This window comes from Idiotropiscis lumnitzeri, chromosome 10 (assembly GCF_059441095.1).
Source record: "Idiotropiscis lumnitzeri isolate Australia: NSW breed Sydney's pygmy pipehorse chromosome 10, RoL_Ilum_1.0, whole genome shotgun sequence".
In the NCBI taxonomy this organism is placed as follows: domain Eukaryota; kingdom Metazoa; phylum Chordata; class Actinopteri; order Syngnathiformes; family Syngnathidae; genus Idiotropiscis; species Idiotropiscis lumnitzeri.
The window spans coordinates 10713260-10733151 of record NC_142400.1 but is presented as its reverse complement, the minus strand read 5'-3'; the positions used below and the strand labels follow the sequence as shown (position 1 = coordinate 10733151).

General features: G+C 39.8%; 1 long non-coding RNA gene across 3 annotated transcripts in view; it reads left to right on the top strand.

Moving 5' to 3' along the window:
- The first annotated feature begins 409 nt into the window (after positions 1–409).
- The window catches only part of LOC148329140 (uncharacterized), a 47757-nt gene continuing 28274 nt past the window's right edge, over positions 410–19892 (top strand). For all 3 annotated transcript variants that reach the window (XR_015845618.1, XR_015845619.1, XR_015845617.1), the window contains exons 1-2: positions 410–664; positions 2137–2356. This is a non-coding gene — a long non-coding RNA (uncharacterized LOC148329140). The remainder of the gene's footprint in view (positions 665–2136; positions 2357–19892) is intronic.

The following is a 19892-nucleotide window of genomic DNA, read 5'->3' as shown; positions in this document are numbered from 1 at the left end:
GCTCTTATCGGGGTACGCTTCGCTCAGTCTCCTAAAAGTCACAGATCATGTCAACAGAGAAAGGGAAGTGTGGGATTCTCTAACTAGGATTAGTGGGCTCAACAAGAAGCCCACCATAGGGTCAGATCAACCAGACTGAATGTAGTCGGCTGAGGGCGATAATAAGTTCGACACGAGACAGCCGCTGTTAGTAAATTAAAATAAAAAAAAAAATGACACCTCTCAGTTAGCACAAGGTCTGCTCCAAGCAGAAAGGTACATTCAAAAGCCAGAAGTTTTCAAGCGTTTAACAAACACTTTTAGAATGGTTTAGTGCTTGTTCAAGTTCATTTTATGTAGCACCAGGGGGCAGTGTTGAGTATAATTAATTTGAATCCGGGTTCCTTGCATGCAGAAGAAGTAAGTCTCCAATCGTGTACTGGTTACCTGCGTTTACTTTGGTGCACGCGGTGTGTGTCCGTTCCCAGTTAGTTGTCCATCCATCAATTATCTGTACCGCGAGTCGCGCGGAGTGCTGGATCCTATCCCACCTATCTTCGGGCTTATCTGATCATTTGAATCAGAGGGTGTTGCAGCTGGGAGAGATGGAAAACAGGCAGGATATCCTCGAGGAACAGGATTGAGGACCCCTGTCCTAAAAGATTGAGCCTGCCAAAAGTGATAGGTTTGTTGTCCTTAATTGTTTCACCGAGGCGCGTTTCCAATTTTCCGGAATTCTTGAATTTAGCACATGCAACATATATGGAGATGTTCTCAGTAGAAGCTTGTCAACATGAACCACTTGTACGTTGTGGCCATAAAGCATGACGCAGCTGCTATAAATGTGAGAGATGGGTCTATCAAAAAGGTCAGCCATATAGCAGGGACTGGTTTATCCTTCACTTTATTTAGAGCAGAAAAACGAGGCTAGTTGCAATGACGAACATCAATCTTGTTTCATGGCGAGCCTTGACAAACGTCAACAGGCAAAAGCTATTTTAATTTATTTTCCGCCGCATGTGTTAAGGTGACGCATGTAGTCGGGGCCATTAAAAGGTGACGTCTCTATATTGCACTACAATTACATATTGGTGAAAAGTATGTACTATTTCAGCAGCTGTCACTCTGTCGTGTTAATCAACACCCAATGTGAATGGTTTCCCACACGTTTTGTTCCATTACAAGCTATGAAAATTGAGTTAATTTGTGTCAGAGACTAACCGATATCATCATACAACCAGTGTTGCCATAGTTACCATGAAAAAGTAACTTAGTTACTAATGACATGTTTTTAAAAGTATATATTTGTTATTATTGTTATTTGAAAACTCCACCCATAAGCACAGTTAGACTGCACTTTGCCGGAAGGTGGCGATTACCCGCTTAATCAATGGAATAATCGATAAAATAATAGATTTTAAAAAGATTCGTTCGTGGCAGCTTTAATACGACACAATTTCCTCACGCATCACCGACCAAACTGGCTGGGAACGCCTAAATGAATTTTAACACAACGCTCAGATCCCCCTCGTGGAAAATGTTTCCTCCTCCTTTTTTTCCAAAGTCCATCTCTCGATGGTGATGATTGTTCGCGGCCACCCAGGGAGCACTCTCAGGCTAAGTGACCAGCATGAAGCTCCGCCCCCCTGCTGATTCTCAGTTGTACTCTGACTTTTTCCTCCATGGTGGCGGCTCACGGCTACCGAAAGAGCACTCTGAGGTGAACAGACCTGTGTGTTTGTATGTGTGGCTGTGTCACTTAAAACCTGGCGATGTATTTTGAGCATATGTGAAAGCTTAAAGCCATCTGCCACGAAATATGCCTGAGCACAACGGCTCTGAAATGCTTAAACCAAGACCCAAAACAAACCACAGAGATGTCAACCTTCAATCATGTCACAGACTCATTTTCACGTTATTCATAAAAAGGTGGGGGCGGAAATTGATTTTTATGGCCTGCGACTTTTACGTTTTCAAATCAAATCCTCCTGTGATTAACATATAGCTCGCAAGCTTTACTTTCCTCAGCCCTGAGATAAAATATTACTGGATTATCTCCTTCAATCGGCAAAGACTGCCTTCTTCACGGTGGCTCTATGTTATGTGTCCTCACTTACCTGTCTCATCTTCATTTTTGTTTTGCCTTTTCTCCTCCAGCTGTTTGGTGATGGCTGCATCCACCAGAGAACAGTTGTGCAACGGATCGAACCATCTGAGCTAGTAGGGGAGACCTACACTTGAATCCTTTCAGCACGGGATGTGCTCTGGTACCACGTGGCTGCTACCTACTCCAGGCCGCACTCACGTTATCCTGCTGTGACGTACAACAGCTCCATTTCAGCGAGCGAGCTTGAGCAAGGATTTATCAAGACTACATGTGAGATAAGAACCTGCTTAGCATTTTTTTATCGCCGTGTGTCCTCATTTTGTACTTTTACAGTAAGGATAGAACTCATTTGTATTACAGTGAGGAAGAGCTTTTCATTCCCTTCTTATCCGTGCAGGTTGTATGGATCTTTTTTTTTTTTTTTTTTTTTTTCGTGGTTTATGCTACTCAAGCATCACAGTATATTTCCATATGGTAAATTCATTTAACATGGAAAAAAAATTCCCAAATAACTTCCATTTAATATTCATGTTATTCACAGCGTAATGTTGACGCAGGCTTATTAAATTGCAAAATTTACATAATCTGCTTTAAAAAAAAAAAGACTACATTCACAGGTAAATTTTTTTATAGAACTTATTTTCAAACACTGTATTAAAAGCTCACTCATTTTTATTCTTCCAAGTTTTTTCTTGAATCATTAATGCAAGACTGTGTCCAGTCGCATTTCCAATTCACGTCATCAAAATAATGTATTTTCTATTATGGAGTGAAATTAGCGTAATCATTTTTTATTTTCCTAAATTCAACCTGCATTTATCTATCGGGCTTGGCTCAGCAAACATCAAGTACATATTTACTGCCACTCATGTCATATTATATCATAATAGAAAGTTGTTGACATTTGGTTCATTAAAACCAAAGTGACTGAGGTTGGAGTTCCCCTTCGTCGTGTTTTGTCGTTTTGCTCGCTTTGCCAATCCAGGAATATTAAATGGAGATATTATAACGCGTTGATTGCTTGGCTTCATCATTTAAACAAGCTGTGGAGGAGAACACAACACGTCTAATTATGTTAGTCATAAAGTGGAGATATTGGATTTTAATTAGACAGCTACGATGTGTTCGCAGCTTGCTAGGATACGCGATTTCTAGCCCATGTGCAAAAAAGTTTGCACTTCCGCTACTCCTTATGAATCCCACTTCTCTGAGCTCAACTTTCTTCAAAAAACATTTTTACAGAAAATTGTTCATTGTTTGTCTTTTTTTTTTGGGTCATCATGTCTGGCCGAGTTGAGAGGAACTTGGCTTCGAATTGGTCTGGGGCTTTATGAGTCCTGTCCCAAGAGAGGCAGTAGCTGTGGCGTGGTCTGGTCTTTTAGAAACTTGAAACTAATTACACTGAAGACAGAACCATTTGTCTTTATTTGTCTCTGTGGCTTTTCCATTGAAGACTTGCACTGGACCACAGAGCATTGGACATGATGTAACGGCAGTCTCCAGAGCTACTTGAACACACACATTAACTCTGGAACACGTGATTAATAGACATGTTTAGACTTCTGCTAATTACCTGTCCTCACACCACACACCACACAAAGTAAGATCCCGGAAAAACGGGTCCATATGTAAGACTACCTCAGCACCGAGCGACGAATAACATTCAAGATACTCTCAAATATGGTGTTGGTAAGAAACACTCCACTGACAATGCTTTGTTGTAACTGGTCAACCACGTCTCATCTGCATTAGGAAGAGAATTGCCCTTTTGGTTTTTCTTGATCCAAGCAACGCATTTAATACTGTCAACCATAATATTCTCATTTCAAAACTTAGTAGATATGGAATCCAGGAAAGTTGCCCTCAAGTGGTTTACTAGTTATCTTGATAACAGCGAGCAATTTGATTATTTGAATGCTGTTTCATCAAACAAATCTAGAATTCACTCTGCAGTACCGCAGGGATCAATCTTGGGCCCGTTATTGTTTTTAATTTATATTAATGACTTCCCAATGTTTTGCAACAATCTTCATTTATTATTTGCTGATGATACCAATTTCCTAGCTGTCGATAATGTCATTACTTCTCTTATTAACTGTGTGAATAGTAAATTATTAGCTGTCTTTAACTGGATTCAAAAGACTTAAATTAATGGTCAATGTAAAAAAATAAATAAATAAATCACCGCAATGTTTTTGTGTGGTTGTCAAAGAGAGAAAGAATAACTAAATAAAGATTAGTCAGTGAATCCACACATATGATAAATAATAATATAAATAATAATTGTAGGCAATTGAGTCAACATGTAACTTTGTATCTAGAAGACTATCAAGCAATATTTACACAGTTCAAAGTACTTTCTTGTATTATGCTGTGATTCTAAAAGACACGCATGTGCACAAGCCGCTGAAATAACAAATGCAGAAATGAACATGTACACAAAAGTATGAAATACTTAAGGCAACTAACTGTAGATTAGAGATTAGGTTTGACCTCACAGCTCATGTTGGAACATTTCAGAAGGCAGCCTCCGAATCAAATTTTTGTCCTTTGTTTATTCTATGATGAAAACTTTACTCAAATGATATGAAAGTGAATTACAACGTGACCGTCCATTAAGAGTACAAATTGAGTTAAAATATATATTTTGAAATCCCTCGACCGTACATTTGTCGCTGACAGAGTGTTAAGAATTTACGGACTCTCTCATGGTCAAACTCACAGTTACAGCAGCAAAAGACATTGCAAGAGATTTCAAAGGCGTACATGCAAATGAAGAAGCACGGCTTTATTAAATATAGCAGATGAGAAGGAAACAAATTGGATTCATAAAAGGTCTCCGAGGTCTCTCTAAGATAATTTAAAACAGCAACTTTTCTTTATTGATTCCATTTTTGAAATGTTTCTTTTTCCAATTTATATATCTTTCAACGGTAATGTACTAAACTTGGGGACTCGGCGGGGGTGTTGATTCATTATAATATGTGACAACTGAAATGAAATTTCAGCGAGCCTGTTGGCATTGAAACATCTGCTTGTAAGCCGAATCATTTTCCCAGAGTGTGTTCCAGCAAAAAGGTTCAACATGCTCCGAATGTAAACTTGAGTTTTGAGATGACTTCCCCTAAACTTGAAAAGTGGGATTATTTGTGTCCAGAACAGCTGATCCCAATTGGTTCAATCAGGTCTGCGGGTGCTGACCTTGAGCTAAACTTGTGCAACGGTCACAACCAAAAGGCATCGTCAATATGTCGCGTCATCATGAAAAATTGATAAGATTTTTTTGTTTTTTTTCTTTTTTTAATAATTGACTAATCTGGCAATTATTTTGTCAGTTAGTCGATGAATTGCATTAAAAAAACATTTTAATTTCCATCACGTTCTTCAAAAACAGGACATTATTTCAAATGAACAATGAAAAATATTATGATTGATGATGATGTTACTGGTTTGGTCTAAAATGCTTTTCAGCTAATATTTTATTTGGATTCAAAACAAACAATCAATCTGTTCTAAAAAAAGACAGAAATTGGAGCCTCCATACCAGGCATCACCAAATGGCGGACCGCGGGATGATTCGGACCGGACCCATGGCCAATCTATGATGATTTTTTTTCAGGGCGCATTCGCAAACGTTGGCGCTGCAATTCTAGTAAATACGGAAAAGGCGTCACTGATTTGAGCCAATCAAATCTTTTGTTTACGATCCATTGCCAATTGCGCAGCAGACTGGAAGAGAGTGCTGCTGATAGTATGCCTTGCTAAAAAGTTAGCGAGGTCGAAGCGTCTTGTTTTAAATGAATGGACGGAGAAATTTAGTTTCGTTCTGGCTGCAGCCAATTCATAACCAGTGTGCATCATATACTCCGAACCCGTCGCAACATTGCGAAGCGCCACTACGAGACAAAGCACCGCCCTTTTGTGCACAGTTATCCGCTGACGTTTGAGGTGAGCGCACGTAAAAACATCGAACTTCGAGTGCAGTACAACAGATTTTTACATTTTCGTTTACATCCCAGCGGCATGCAAACGAATATTCAGTAAAAGTATCATGGATTTTGGGGAAACATAAAAAAACGTTCAAGTGATGGGGAAGTTGTGAAGGAGTGCTTAAATGTGGTTGCACAAACATTATTTAAAGGAAAACACAAAGCCCAGATGTGTGAAATAATTTACCAAATCCCAATGGCCCTGACTCCGTTCCAACCCAGATTTAAGTCACTGACAGGGCAGTCACAAATTCATTTTTCTCATTAAGAGAAGTTAAAAAAATATTCAAAAGAAAAAGTGGTGTCAACGCTCATTTTGAATTATTTTTTCATGAGGACAGCCATTTTTATTGATTGTGTACTGAACATGTTGACCTGGTTTACTTGGATAATTAGGCTTTCCGTTTTTTTTAGGCTGATAACTCTTTGATTTAAAAAAAGAAGGTAAAAGATGTTAACTCAATGCTTAGCACTTGATATATTTCTGCAGGAGATATTTTACAGTTTTTTTTCTGGAAGTGGCACCCTTAAATTCCTGGAGCCACATTTTCTTGAATGTGAAATAAACGCCTTATATTTGTTTGACTGGCAAAGGTGTTTAATGGAAACATTGCTAAATATTTAGTATATAAGTGCGCTCTGTTGAAAATTACTAAATATTGAAACGATATAAAAATGTGAACATAGGCTAGACATTTCGGGAAGTTGGACTTTGGAAGAAATTTTCGTTGTGGACCTCTGTGACTTTTAATTGAATACCTCTGCTCTATACTGTAGAAGAGGTGAAATTTGGATGATTTGGAGAATTTTCAATTAACGTTATCTTAAGAATTAATTGACTAGAAAAAACAATTAGTGATTTATTTGATAATCAATGAGTTCTCGATTAATCAATTAATTACATGATTTCTTTGTTGAATAACGTCAGATTCTCATTTATCTGCACGCGGCAGTCTGAAAAGCTTGCTTGGAAGCAGTTGATTCAAATATCAAAAGGCAACCATACAGGTCACTTCTGTAAGATATTAAAGTTTTGCACAATGACAAGGGCATTTCATTATTCTACTTTAATCAGTAATGAACTTTGTATGACTAGAAGTTTTTATTCTCTGATTCAGCTGATACACACTCAGTCAAAATGAGTTTTGTCCTTGACGTGCTAGCAGTTCACGTATTACACCGCAGTCTGAGATGTTCTTCTCTCTTGCAGACAAGCTTAGAAAATTCGAGACGAGCACCAAAACCGCTATGAAGACTTGTATTCACGGTGTTGAGAGTTCGGCATAAATATATTGCTGATATATTGCTAATTCTATCAATTCACTTTGTCAAATTTTGTCCTGTTCTCTTCCATAAGATGCTCAATTAAAGAATCGGGGTGATCAGTTGAGTTTAACAAATTCCTTTTTGCTGTTATCGTTCAATATGAATGCGATTAAACCTGATCTTTACATCATCATAATGAAGGATAAAGTTCCCGAGCTACGTTAGGCAGATATGTTCAATTACCTCATTAACTGTTTGTCATGTTAATCTTGAGTTGAGTTTTTTTTTTTTTTTTTTTTTTTTAGTTTACATGTTACTCTTCTTCTGGTGTTGCATCTAATTTGTTGAATACTCAAGTGTTTTGTGGATTTGAATGACTTGATTGCTTCTGTAATCGTTTACCGTCAATTATGAGGACTAGCTGGTCATTTTGCTGCTGATTTTGTTTAATGAGATGATTACACATGTCTGTGCTGGATAAATAGAGTGTAGGAGAATCAAAAGTATGTACTGCAGGCTGATCCCAATTGTCCCTCCCATTCCCAACTAAGCCCATTAAGAATGTCCCGCTCTTAAGAATGAGGTCTGGCAACAGATCTGGGTCACAGCGCTCTGCTGCCTCATGCAACATTAAAACTACCGAGTGAGATGCTAGGGATACACTCAGTGAGAGAGACACACATTAAGAAATGACCAAAGGGGGGTAAAAAAATGAACAAAGTGGGAAATAGGACCTCAGTTACTGCTTGATTCTCTCAGTATTCACTTTCACGTTTCAAGATTCGATTTACAGAACGATGACCAGTTTGTCTATTAACAAGAACTGTTCAATGATGTGTAACACCCTAGAAAAATAAATAAATACCGCGGGGTCTTTCTGGTGAGAAATGAAGTGAGTCCGTTCCGAAGCGCAGCGGGATTCACTGCGGCATTTTCTATCTCCATGTTTGATGCTAATCTGTCGGAATGAGACAAAATAGTGGATGTTGAACTGTGTTTTATATTTTATTGAGCTGGACATGTTTTTATTTTTTTTTCTGACAGTAATTACCAAGGATGAATAAATTGTGGTTGGGGATTTGATCCTCTCATCACGACCAGGTATTTTTCCTCGCCTTCTCATGATAAATTTACTTCTAATGAAGTGATGTCCTGGGGTAGGTTTGAGGCGCTTCATTGTGCCAATTTTATGCTGTCGAAGCAATAGATTTAGATCAAGTGCATTTTGGTGGAATTCTTGGAGTTCATCATTGATGTTTGTCTCACGTTGAGTTTCGGTCTCCTCGGCAGGCTTCAGTGGCTTTGACCAATGCGGCTTCTTGAAAATCAAATGAAATTCACACAGACGACACAAACTCAATGGATTCTGGCTGACAACGGAGGTGTACGCACTATGCTGATAATGCCTTGTGTGTGTGTGTGCGTGTTGGGGGGGTGTATCTCTATTTCACACATGAATGCATGTCCACATTGTAGCTCAAGGAAAATGCGCTTCGGTGTGACAGGCTGGAAGTCTCTTTGCAATTTCGGACAGGCCTGAGATCACAGTGCTGATGTGATACGACGAACACCTTTTTTGTCTCACAAAGGGTGTGTGACAGAACGCGTGTTTGTAGATTTTCAATATGTAATGAGGAAAGTTAAATGACACCAGACAATGGCAAATTTTAATCAGAGATGAATTTGTGTCAAAAAAAAGTATTTTGGACGCTGATTTGTGTTCATTTAATTTCTATTAATTGCTAGCTTGCTAGCTAAAGCGCGACCCAGCGACCGGCTCGTCCAATAGGTCACTGCCTCTCTTGGTGTCGTGTCGATGTGTTGGTCCGCATAAGAGAGACACATCAAGGAAAACTAAATGTTTATTAAACACAATAAAACACTCAAAGCTGTTGAGTGTCTTTGATTGACAGGTGAAGGTTGAGCGCGGTGAGTTTTCAGCGCATTCAGTCTGAAAGTTGGGAGGAGGTTTCCCGTTTCCAAGATTTTGGAGTCTCATTTTATATACTTGTCATTTTTTTAAATTAATTCGAGACTTGTGGGTGTCTGGAGGATCGTGGTTTGAAGACTGTGTTTTTGTGTGAGTATTTTTCCCAAGCCTATTGATTTTCAACACTCTTCTCATTTGACTTTAATATCACCACCACTATTGTCGTGTCCTTGGGTTTCTTGAAGGGTGCAATGAGTTTCGACGTGGGGGCAATAACTGCCCCGGCGAGTTATTGGTTGGCAAGTTGTAAAGCAAAGATGTGGACCGGGTTTTCTGGGAGATCTGTGTTTTTGATCAAGGATGCAAGGATCCAGACTCAAACTGAAGTGTCATTTGGACTCGAGGCTTTTTGGGAAATGTCATATCGGCTGGAGTACCTGCCAACTCCCTATAGTACCCCAGTGGGTGGTAAAAAAATGTGATGGATGAAGTTTCATGGGAGATATGTGAAGGTCTGGCATATGTGAAGCGATTTTTCTGTAAAAGTGGCGGGTCCCTGACTTGCATGAATCTATATATAGTATACGACTGTTGAAAGATTTGAGCGTCACTTGGATACAACAGTGTGTATAATGGGGGAAAAAAAACAACAATCTTTAGATATACTTTGCTTGAAATTCTCGGTCGAATTCTGACACCTGTGTAAGAGTTGAAGTTAACTTTCTGGGAATCAGCATGTTTACTTGATTTTAAAGTCAAGTGTAAATTAAAAGTATCTTGTGTCATTATGTGAGCGAAAGACCCACCGTTTTCTTGCTCCAATTTGGGGTGATGAAGCGCTACATTTCATGGCGGTGTGAGCGTCACACCTCAGGGTGGGGTGTCGGTGTGTTCCGAAAGCTTCGTAGACATGACGCAAGTATTTATTTTAAGGCCTAAAATGGAAAATGTGGAAAAAAATGGATATCAATATGTTCATTGAGAATGGCTGGTGTTGTTTTCCCCGGCGTGCGTGCGAGAGGTTTCATTTTTGGCTTTTGGACTTGGTGAAAGCTGCTGTTTAGAGATTGTTTGCACTTCCAACTCAGTTCTAGGGGAAAGGAAAAGCAATTCCATGCTTGGGCCACAGTGAATCCGTCTCTGTCAGTTCCGCTGCTTGATGCCCTCAAATCACATTCCCCCTTCCTTCCACTTTCCCATCCGCCCTGCTGTTCTGTGATGTGGGAGCGGGAGAGCGTCGGCAGGGAAGTGAAATAGGGAAGATGTGCTTTACATGCTCCCTCTCCATACCATCCTCCGTGGTGTCATTCACTTCTGTTCTCTGGCATTTGCAATTTCCCGCTCGGCAAAGAAACTCTGTACTTAACGCAACGGTAGTCACAGCCTGCAGTTATATTACGCCTCTCTATCATGCTAAACGTGATCACTTTATTACGGATACGCTCGTCGTCAAATGTGTGTATTATCCCGAATGCTTTATGTTCTAAGTCGGAATTGCTTTGCCGTTGCGAGGCTGAAACATTGAAAAGCATTCTGTTGAAATGCTTGAGGCCTGATACACTAAGATCCCAAACAGCGAATTCTAAATTGTGTGTTCGCTTCAACGGAGTGCACGCGCTGTGCATGAGATTATTGCGCACGATTGACTACGATTGCAATCTTTTACCAAGATCGTAAATAGCAGGAGCCAAATTGCGTGTTTACTCAATCTGACGTCGTTGGCAGCAAGTGTAAAAGTGGTGGAGGCCGGCGTATTCAGGAGGATTCTGTGCTTGAGTTAGCGATGCTGGCTTTCACCACAGAAAATTTAACAGAGAAAATTGAGTGCGCTAAAATGGCCCACTCGCATTATTTTAAGTATTGATTGCTCCATTTTGAATTAAAGAAGACACGAAATGAATCAGAACAAGAACCATGACGAGCATACTTCACAGCCAGAAAGTCAGTGATTTAGCTCAATGATGTCATCTTCATGGTTTCACTGTCATGCCGGCCTCACCTGGCAGATTTTCAATTTGTATCATTTCTAATATAAATAATTTATTATTTAATACAACATGTGAAAATTTGCAAAAATCGTGTCCGCTAGACTTTAATGCAGAGTGAAAAGGAATGTCTTCATAGCTGACATGGCATGACTCCTTCTTGTGACTGTCTCCAAGGAAGCCATTAAAATTTAGATCTTCAGAAACTCCCAAATTACTCTGTTGTCTAATTTTTGGGGGGATTTCAGAAACATTGATGAAGTAGAAGGCGTTCTTCCTATGGCTTCTCGCTATGAATGCGCTCGGCTTGTGGCAATCAGCACAATTCCTTTGATAAATCACTTTGCGAATGCTACATTCATGTATTCCGTGGTTTTCTGTTTGATGTAAAAATAAGCGTAAGCGAGTTTGGCCCGATATTTGTCATCTGCTTCGATTGCATATGCGCCATACGTCTGACATGGAAGATGTGCTTCAAAAGCTGTATGGCTGTAAGATTGCATTGCTTTTATGACGTTCATTTATGCATGTGGAAAAGCAACGTGGACTTCAGCGACACTTATTTTCATCCTTCAACTAAAATATCTTTTTTTTTTTTTTAAATCCATTTTAATTTGTTTTAGAACAGAGGTCAGAGTTTACTGTCAGAATGATGTGAATCTTTAATAACAATTATCATTAGTGACTTTGGCAGAAGCGTTATGTGCGTCACCACTTCAGCCCGATGAACGTATCCATCTCTCACATCATGCTGCATTAAACTTGGCATTTAGAAGATATTTCTTTCCCCAATATGTCCCTCTGCCCAGAAACCTTACCTCATCATCTTCTCTTCCTTTGCTCTGGGGCCTAAAGTTGTTTTGCCTTTATAGAAAACAGTGACACATCATTTCTGAAAGTGATGAAGCCCACACAGCATGATTGATGGAAGCATGTTGGATGTGAAAATAACGTTCTGGACCGTTAATTTTACCAAGTCAAGGAAGCAGCCTCAGACTGTCAACACAGGAAATGAGTGGGATTTATCTGGAGCTCGGTGTCCTCGCCCTCTCCCGCTGGTTGCATTTGGGCAGTCGTCGTCATGGCTTTCGAGGGTGGGGCTGCAGTACGATGTGTGCATGTTTTGAGACTTCATAAGACGCAATCGTGTTGAGCAGCGATGTTATGTTTTGTGCAGGGAACACCATTAGGATGTTGAAAATACATGATAACACCGCATCGGCTCTTTATTTTGCTTGTTGAGCCACACAAACGCACGCGCGCCAAGTCAATTAGCCATTTTGCACCAGCACAAAGATTCTATCACACTGTTCTGAAATAGCGACAAAAGCCTTTGCAATAACGGCGTGCCCATGCACATTTGGACAATTAAGATCCAACGTGCGACTGTGCAGCAGGTGTCACAAGGTGAGCACAGCCACCTGACTAATATGTACATTTGTCTATTCAGTGGGAAACAAGGTTATCAGCATTTATGCAGCCATAATAATCCCGCCATGGCCTTGTGAGCACAAGGAAGCAGTTTAAATCACCGCAGCAAACAACATCGACTACTTGTTATCCGCGAACCTGAACTGTGCTAGCACAAGGCCAGAATATTTTCCTACTTGCTTCCACACTCATCTGCGTCTCTCTCTGCATATTTTTCATGTTCATTGTTAGTTTTTCTGCCGCTGGGAAATTTTTTTATTATACTGTCCTTCACATAAAATGGAAATATTGCACACCGTTGGTCCTATACGCCGATCAATATTGGAAAAAGGTAATCGATTAAAAGCATGTGGTCTTCTGTTATGTGCAGTATTTGACATTGTATAGATGGTGTAGGTTGTGTATGAAATATGATCAAATCATGCAGCACTTAATCGATTTTGGGAACCCAACGGCAGACACGTTCAGTCCGTTTTTGTTTTTGCGTATCCTGCTTTGAACAGCTTTATGTTTTCATCAATGTGGCTTGGATTGTTTGTGCAGTACTTTTTCTTTGTGATTAGCAGAAGGTCTGGGAGGGTTGGAAAGAATGTTTTTGTTGATAAATTATTGAGAATCCATCCAGCTAATTTTTATGTAGCTCTTCCTCGTTAGGAGTCATTTGAGCCCGTTACAATGACTTTGGCCACGTTCTGGATTGGTTCCCATCTTAATGCATGCCACATGTAGACAAATGATCATCCACACTAAATTAAACATCAAGTGACGATTTAAAAACCAAGAAGCATGTTTTCAAATGTGGAATGAAACTGAAGCGGGGGAAAGTTCCTGATTGTGAGGCAATCGTGCTAGTTATTTCAATGTGCCTTGATTGTGTCATGCACATTTTATTAGACCACATCTCAGGACCATCCAGCACAGGATGTGCTTTAATGCTGTCTCTTTCAACATCGGTCGGACATTTTTACCATTTTGGGCACGATGAGGGAATTCTAACTGAACTACACACGTTCCTTCCCAAATGTGAGCTGGCTCAAAGTCAAGCAGAATATTTGTCTGTTAAAAAATGGTTCAGGAACGCAAGTAAATTATTATTATTTTTTTTTTGGTCTTGGTGATACATTTTAGAATTTGTGGACAATAATTACATTTTCGCATCAAGTGTTGTTGCAAATTTGTTTCTTTTTAAATTTGAAGAAAAAATGTGCTTGTAAAAAGTGTCCGATAGCGATTCCCAATGACGCGAAAGTTGTCATATCTCTATGGAGTAATGAAATGGCCGGTTAGATATAATCTGTGTCTTAAAACAAATGATTTGAAGAACTCTAGAGCCAACCTTTGTACAAAATAACTTGGACTTGAATGTACCTGATGGTGATGCCATTCAGGTAAAAGAATTGCAATCAACACATTTGGAGGATTTAAAGTGGCATTTTTTTTTTTTTTTTTTTTACATCAAGTGGTTAACTTCCACAACTTTTTAAATTTTCATATCCGATAAAAGAAAATTAGAATGACTTAACGGAAGGAAATTACACAGCTGCTCTTGCATCACTGTTGATACTCAACAAAGCTTTTTGCAATTTGGTCACAGTGTACTTTCTCGTTTTGATCTGCGAAGCGAATGTCGCCTTTGAATTCTTACCTGCTCGCTGTTATTATGAAGGCTCCTTATAAGACATTGTTATGGATATTTTGTTGAGTTTACGCAGTTTCTTCACGATGAACAATTCTCCCAAGTATAATTTGAATCTTGGCAATTAAATAAAATGAAATAAATTTTCAGGTGTCGTAGCATACTTATCATGCTTTTTAATTTTTCTATATGTAAATTTATGAATCAACTAAAAGGAATGTATTTTTTTTTTTAACCACAACACATTACATAATATTTGTTTTTAAATTGATGATACACGTCGTAGGTTACACATGACCTGAACACTCGGTCGGCTTTGTCGGCCTGGAATGGACCAGCCATCCAGGAGTCATCCTGAATTTCCCGATGGCCACCACGTCCCACATTAGAAGAGCATTTCTTTCTTCTATATGCTTGTATACGTTTGGAGCAGTCGAATTAGAGTGCAACGCTTTTGTGTTCTGATGTGTTTGTGCTCCATGGCAGCAGAATGGAAGTGATTCAACCCCCATTGCCCCCATGACACTTCCAATAAATCTCCGTGTGAGGGCCAGAAGGACCCACGTTTCCTCAGGGTGGAATACAAAGGCATTTCAGAAAATGTGGACGTACATCCACCTGGGCTCACAACTGCAGACTATGTGGAAAGGACTTGCACATCCAGCATCTTCACCTCCAAGTTCATCTGCGACCAGCCACCTGGGCAGCCGCTGAAACAATTGTTTTTTTAGAACCAAGAAATTTCTGCAGAAAATGCAGGAAAGCTCATCTGCATGCGCGTTTTGCCCTTTGGCATCTCGACGTGACTTCTGTTGGCCGTATTAACCTACTTGAGTGGGCAAATGTTGACATTGGATGGCTTCCGGCACTTTGGGGAGGTGTTCTCGTAATGGATTGATTCTGGTTTTCACTGTACAGGGCAGATTGCAGACAGCGTGAATGGCCCCTGGTGGCACCAGTGTGATGGTATTGGCGGGCAAATGTTCTGGAAAACAAACAGAACCATTTTGCTGCTGTTTAAAATACACAGAGAGCGTGTGATGAGATCCTGTGACTCATTGATGTGCCGTTCTACCACAATCACCTCATGTTGCACGGCACCATCTTGAAGGATCTGTACGATTCTTGGAGGCGGTCAACACCCCACTCCTTGCATGGCCGGGCGTACTCACGTTTACTTTATATGCTAAATATGTCATTCGCAGCAGAGTATTGCAGACAGTCAATGTTAGTTTACATTAGCGTAGAATATGTTTCATGTCCAGCTCTAATTTGAAATTTATTTCTTCTCGGAATCTGTGGCATAATCTTCTAGAAGAGTCTTGATCAGTCAAGATCTTGCCCTCTATACTATTTACATTATGTCAATTTACCTACGCTCTTCATTTGAGGGCAAATTAAGGAGCTGTTATGTGATGTTCCTTGCAGTTCAAGAACTTGCACTCAGTCGGCACTGGCCAGGTGAGCACCTCCTCAGAGAGCCCGATTGGGAGATGTTGCAGAAAAGTAGATTGTTACATCCCTGCAGGGCGAGGTGCAAACAACAGGAAGCCCTTGCCGCTATTACTGTCTTGTTTGTCAAATGCGACTAAACATGGCAGGAACGAGCCAAGCGGTGGGAAAAGTGTCCATTTTAACCCCCAAAGGAAACATGCAGTATGCCTCGAGCAGAACATAAAAAGAAACTGTAAGGATGAGGCAGTTTAGTGGAAACGCTTTGTTTAAAAGCAAAAAACAGAATCGAAACCGATATGTAAAGTATACAATTAGCAGAGAGGGGTACTTTTCATTTTTTTTTGCTGGTCCGTCACGCGTCCTCCGTCCGCAATCTTGGCACCGTCATCCCTCCATCCTTATTCATAAAATAATCATCCCGCGTCTCCCGAATGCTCAGTTAAAGGGTCAGTACACGCAACAGCGGTGCAAGATTTAATTCTATAAAGTGCAAATATATGAATTCTATGCAGTTCGGGACGAGCAAAGAAAACACACCTCCATCCTTGCTTGGTCCGACCTTTTTTTAAAAATTTCTCGTCCTCCATCCGCCATCCCAAAAATGGCCGCCCGTTCCATCCTTGAGACGAAATGCCCTATTCTGACAGATCTGATAGATTGGTTGATTCATGAACATTCTTATTGGGTTATTTCTTAACGTGCATCTTTGAGCCAAAAGTTGAAGGCAAACAAAAAAGCTGACGGATGAGTACATGACTTTTGACATTCTGCAAATGTTGTCATGCTGCAACATACGGTATAGAATTTGTTTTAAAACATTTACAAATGTTTACATTTGTTTTCAATTGTATTTTACATGTTTTATTTATTTATTCATTGAAGTTTTAAAACTGTTTTTAATGTATTCGGCTCATTACTGATGCAAATTAATCCAAATTGCACTATAGAATAGTCTTTCTTTTTAGAAAACTTGGGTGCTGGGGAAGGCACTGGAGGAAAAAGTAGATATTTTTTTGCTTTTTTTTTTTTTTTTTTAAGCGAACTTCAGTTCTTTGGCCATTTTCTACAGCACTTGTCCTCATTAGGGTAACAGCTAAGCTGGAGTCTGTCCTGGCTGTCTTTGCGAATTATATACAGAACAGGACTAAGTATCTGAGTCTGGAATAAAAAAAAAAAAAGAAAAGTATTTTACAAATGTTTAAATAACATTTATTTGAAAGAAAAGGCACATCTTTATTTGTTGTTTAAAATGTTCTCGACTAAGTTATATTTTGGTGCATTTGGCATCCAAGTTATTAATTGTTCCATTTCCTATTTGATTCCTATATTTTAGTGCATTTGCTCCGAGTGCTGCGTGCTTTTGGCAACGCTCCTTTTTTTTTTCGCTTTGCGCTCATCTTTTGCAGAAACAACCTTCTCTCCATCCTTCTCAGCTCCGTGCCCAGTGACAAGACTTGTGCTGTCTCTGGCAGAAATACCGCCCCTTTAATTCATACTCCCTTTCTTCTCATTCTTCTTCACCCTCACCTTCTTATTATAGAGTACCATCCATCCATTATCCAAAACCCCCTTGGCCTATTACTGAGTTACCATCACATGTATAATTTATTGATTTTCAAGTTTGCCTTGTTAGTTTCTAGCAAAAAAAAGCAGTAAGCACCTTCATGCGTTTATTGTAGTTACACCCATTAAAAGTGAATGTGTGCGTGTGTGCGTGCGTGCAAAATATTACACTGAGGTGATCTTGTTTCTTGGCCGGTTCCGGTAACTTCCTAAATCCAGTGTTTGTGCAAAGCAAAGATAACTGGCGTTTGGCAACGGCAATTAGTGTTCTTCTTCATATTTGGCAAGAGAAGTAATCTGTGTTCACCAAAATGTCAAACTGTATTTAGGCATATAGAAAATAATGCAGCTTGTTCTGATTGCACCTGGAAGGGAAAGGAAAAGCTTGCAAGCGAGTATGAAGTTCTACTACGTGCAGATTATAGTTGTCGGTTGCTGTCCTTCAACTTGTTAGCTGTGAATATTCTTATTGTGGCTTGTGGAGAATTTCACAGATGACGACAAAAATGATGCCGAGGCAATCTTGCAGTGTTTCTAATTGTGCCATCAGAGCTTCCTGAGAACTCTCCTTCTTAAGCCAACTGCTCTTCCCAACAGCAGGGTCACCAATAAGACAATAATAATTGGATGTGGAGTTTAGTGAGAAAATGACTTTTGCTCAGACTAGAATCATGAAAGATCATGACAACATAACGCAAGAAAGACTGGAGTAGGAGTCCCTGAAAAAAATGCCCCAGAGGAGCGTTTCTACAGCGACTGAGAAAACATGGCCTGTAGGGTTAAAAGCGGCGTGATCAAACGTGCGTTGATTTTTTAAAAAAACATTTTTTGAACTAATGAGCAACTAATCTAGTTCCTTTCGACAAAACTACTCGCCAGTTTAAATGTCACTCCATGCTCCGTTCCTCCACAACCTGCCAAGAAAATCAAATGAAAACCGAAATGCATACAAAAGTGGCAACTTGTAGAAGAGCTAATAGAAAGTCCCCCTTTTGACAAATTGGCAACACTGACAGCTTGCCACAGGATTGTTTCAGCTACTTCTGCACTGCAGTCACTGAATCGGTTCTGTGTTCATCTATCACAGTCTGCTTTGGCGCTGCAAAGAAGAACAGAATCACACTGCAATAAACAGTAAGCACAGCAAAAATAATTAACGGTACCCCCTCCATGCCCACTCTCGGGCGGGGGCTACAAAGAATCCACTAGTTTCTAGTTCCTTCTCTTAAGTGCCATCGACGACCCTGACCAACAAAACCATCTGACATTCAGCGAGCGTGGTTAGGGTTCGCATCTTGGGTTTTAAGCACAGTTTGGGGTTCCCAGCCGGAAATGCAAGGACAACATTTGACATGCTAAACCAAAAGACAAAAACCTGTCACTCAAGATCAAACTGCTGATTTTCAACTCAATCGTAAAGACCACTCTACTTTATGACTCAAGAGCCTGGAGAATCATGTTCAATAAGCTGCAGACCTTCATCAATAAATGCGCCTCCTGCGCAACACCACCTGTGGGAACTCTCCATTCACCAAACATTGAAGGCACAATAAAAATTCTAATCCGCCGAAGGAAATGGAAATGGATAGGCCGCATACTCAGAAGGACAAAATCAATCACAAAGCAGGAGTTGATGTTGAACTCGCAGGGCAAGAGGAGGAGAGGCACACAGACAACCAAAGAACAGGGGAACATGTTCCTCTGTGAACTTGAAGGCCTTCGTAACTTTGTTATCTTTACTACCAGAATGGTCCGCTGTATAGAACATTTGTGATGCATCATTAAAATTAGGTGAAAATAATGAGGTAGGGTTTTAACTATGTTTTACTCATTTTCATTTTCGGTCTGGCGGGTTTCAGTATCGGATTGTTTTGTTGTACATTGTTTTATTGATGTTGAATTTTTTAATGACTTGGGAAACAAAATATTGTAAATTAGTTTTGTTTTCCTGGAACATAATGTAGCCTACCAGGACCACATTTTTGTCATGAAATCATTTTGTCACTTGTCTAAGAGCATGACCTTTGAAGAAGAGTTGAATTGTAGACACACAAATGGGTTTAAGATCATGTTCAGTCCTCAATGGTGATGATTTCTGCCTTGGCAAATGCCAAAAGGATGAGCCAGATGCTTTAACACCTGCGCGTTTAATTTGGTCGCAAACAACTCCATATGGGAATTCTCCTTTGGTGCGAAGGTTGAGATATAATTTAGCCCTTTATTATGCATCGTTTTCACACTGTCGCCATTCATATGGTGGCTGTTTGAAAAGTAAACGCTCGCATCGTGGAAACATACGGCGGCATTACAACATACCGGCTCCAATAATGAAGCAGAATCTTTACAAAAGGCCTCCTTCTTTCTGCTGTGTCACTGACAAAACTTTCGCACGTTTTACATTTCGTTAAAGTGTTTCTGTAAATTCATATTTTAACAGGAATAATCGATTGTGCTAATTTGAGATTGCAACAACTGCTATCTTGTCAATGGCACTCATCTTCTGTATTTAGCATTTTTAATCACTGACAAATTAACCCAATTGAGCTCTTTT